Here is a 3,006-nt window from a genome sequence, read left to right as displayed (position 1 = left end):
CACAGGCTGTCCTAAAGCACAAGAAACCATTGTTAACTTAGCAAATTGACAAACTGCTTTAGAACTAATAAAATAAAGGTCAGTCATTAGAGCAATTCAGAGAAAAGGGAAGCAATTCAAAATCAACCAACCAAGTATACTAATACTTCTATCACTATGCTATAAATAAGTGAAAAAAAATTGGATAAAATGAAAATATAAGATCTTGTTCTTGACCTCAAGAAGTTTATAATCTCTTGGTGAGACTAACGCAATAACTGCAGAATACAAAGGTGCATGCAAATAATTTCTAAGTATGAAGCCAAGTGTGGAGTGGAGTTGCCTTAAAAAAAAAAATCTGTCCAGGTCAGAGCAGTGGGGTAATGCTGTAAGAGGCAAAGGGCTTTAAATATCTTAACGCAAAGCTAAGGAAAAAATAAATAAATCAGTGGTAATGTATGTTTTGCCTCGCTTGGAATGGAAAAGTTGGTTTCTAAAAACTAAGAACCAAGCTTTAGAAATATAAATAACATGCTGATCATAGGAAATTCAGGCAAAAGACATTTACCAGACATCACCTGGAATGGTTCTATTGGGAAATAAATTCATAGAAGTTCTCTTGTTTATCTGGTTGCAGTTTTGTGAAAATGCTTAGGAAATGAAGCAGCTGGACACTGCAAGAGGAGGGAAGCTTGCAGGATGCAGGAGGCTAGAGAAGGCTCCCCAGTGGGAAAGGGAGCTGCCACGTCACTTAAAGCAACACGACTTCAGCGCTTGAAGCCACTTAGGAGCCCTCCAAAGGCACACCACGGACAGAGGCACCACGGACAGAGGCGCCGCGGACCTCCTCGGAGAACCGAACCCAGGACGTGAGCCAGGTCGGCTCCTGATGGCGGAGCGGGAGCCGCAGCCTACAGCCCCACCCGCGTCCCAGAAGCGCCGATTTCTCCCTAGTCTCTGTTTTTGTCTCTCCGAGAATATGCGCTTCCTGCGGAGGCCAAGGCTGGAGAACCAGGGTACCCACGGGTCTAAGGCGGGACTGCCTTGCCTGGCTTCTCGAACTCCCTGTGCCTCAGCCCTCAGCCCACTTACCTAGGCAGCGCAGGAGCACGGAGGGACAGAAGGGCTGGACACACCGTTTTTGGATCTGCAGAAGCCTTGACTCAATAGTCCGACCTTGAATTCTCCAATCTGTGGTCAGCCCACGCAGCTCCAGGCACTGCTAGGTCTCTCTAGGACTCTCCGTCTCGGTGGTACAGCTTCTCTCCTCTGCTCAACGGAATCTGGCCTGCCAGGAGGTTGAGCACATATTATCCTTTCTGTTCTGTCAGTCGGCTTCTTGAACAGTTGCTCAAACTGAGCCCAAGTTAAACCATTACCAAGTTATCTCAGACAGCCGCATTGAAGGAGAGAGGAATGCAGAAGACCTATAGTGTATGCATCTCTACGTTAGTGACAAGGTTTTGGGGCGCTGGGATGTGAGGGATGAGGAGAAGACTAAGAAGAAATGAAAAAAAAAAAAGAAATAGAATTCAGAGGCTCTCATTCGAGGCTGTCCAAACTCAGAAAATCCAATGTGGCTTAATGTGTTGGTGGAGTAAAGAGTATGGTCTGCATGGTGCAGTAGAAAGATTCTCCAGACCAAAGCTACCTGCACACATTTAGCATTTATTATGCTCAAAGGCTTCTGACACTAAAAGTTCCAGCCTATTTTGATGGGGCCTCCTCATTTTCTGGTTCCAATGCCTCTACCTAGGTGAAAGCTAGACATTTCAATATCTGGCACCCCCTAAAGGGGTCCATCAATTTACTTCTCTCACTAATATAGTTATTTGATCCCCACTCAAGTTCTACCTGTGCATATCAACAGCATTTCCCTAAAGGAGGGTCATCAGCTCTCCAATGTACAGATTCAACGCACCCAGAAGGAATTTGCAGCTGAGCCCAGACAAACAAGAATCCCCTTTCCAATAGGCTCCTGACCTCTGCAAGGGTTGTGTAATAATCACAACTACCACATAGTTATAGCCTCAATAGAGCCTCCCTGATTAAGAATTCAAAATTCCAGTAAATGGGAAGTAAATAACCACCCTTATACCCAGTGAGTGTCGTACACAGCCCCCCACCCTTACCTCCCTTAACAGTGAGTCACCCTTCTTAGTCCCTACACTACTGCCTTGCATGGGGCTCAAATGAGAATTTAAGTTTGCTGTTCTCTAGCTACCTGTGGCTCATTGCTCCTTCACTGATAGTTCGTCCAGCTACTACTCCACTCTGATTCTGCTTCCACAAATCTGATTCTAGCTCTTACATCTGGCCCCCTTCTCTCTACCCACACAGCCATCACCCTAGTTCAGTCCCTTATCACCTTTTGTCTTTGCTATAGTAATCACCTCCTAATTGTTCTATATGTTTCACATCTCATCTGTTCTCCACACAGCTGCAAGTGATTTTTCCTATGTGCAAATCTGGCTATGTTATTGACTTAGTAAGAGCAATATTTCCTAGGACCCCTCCATATAAGCTGAGCTTCCTTTTCTAAGCCCCTGCCCCACTCAGATCAGGGTAGTTCTTTTCCTTAAGAGGTCTCTAAACTCTTGAGACATGATTGACTAAAATTATAGGTTAAGGTTAATGGCATGACTTCTTGGTGACCCAAGAACAAATGGGCCTCAGGAGAAGCTCCAGAACTCTCTCTGAGGTTTCTTACAATGTATTAACAGCATGACTAATATGTGCTCACCTGAAATAATATGATTTCCTCACTAAATATACTGGCTGAATGTCCTTTCTCAACTATGGCTAAGAAAATCTAATTTAGCTATTGAATGCCTCATTTCATTCCAGTATCAGACCTAAACCTGAGTTGGGGTCGATCCGCAACACTTACCCACTCAATAAACTCCAGTGGCTCCCAATTGCCTCTAGGACAAAATATAAATTTACTGTTAGGCTTTTAAAAATCCTTAATATCTTTATCCCAAGAGATTTTGCTGCCCTCATTATACTTTCTTCCCCTTCTCCACA

The sequence above is a fragment of the Notamacropus eugenii genome, chromosome 2, assembly GCF_028372415.1.
Source record: "Notamacropus eugenii isolate mMacEug1 chromosome 2, mMacEug1.pri_v2, whole genome shotgun sequence".
Lineage (NCBI taxonomy): Eukaryota > Metazoa > Chordata > Mammalia > Diprotodontia > Macropodidae > Notamacropus > Notamacropus eugenii.
The sequence above is the reverse complement of the archived record's forward strand: the minus strand, read 5'-3'. Positions refer to the sequence as shown.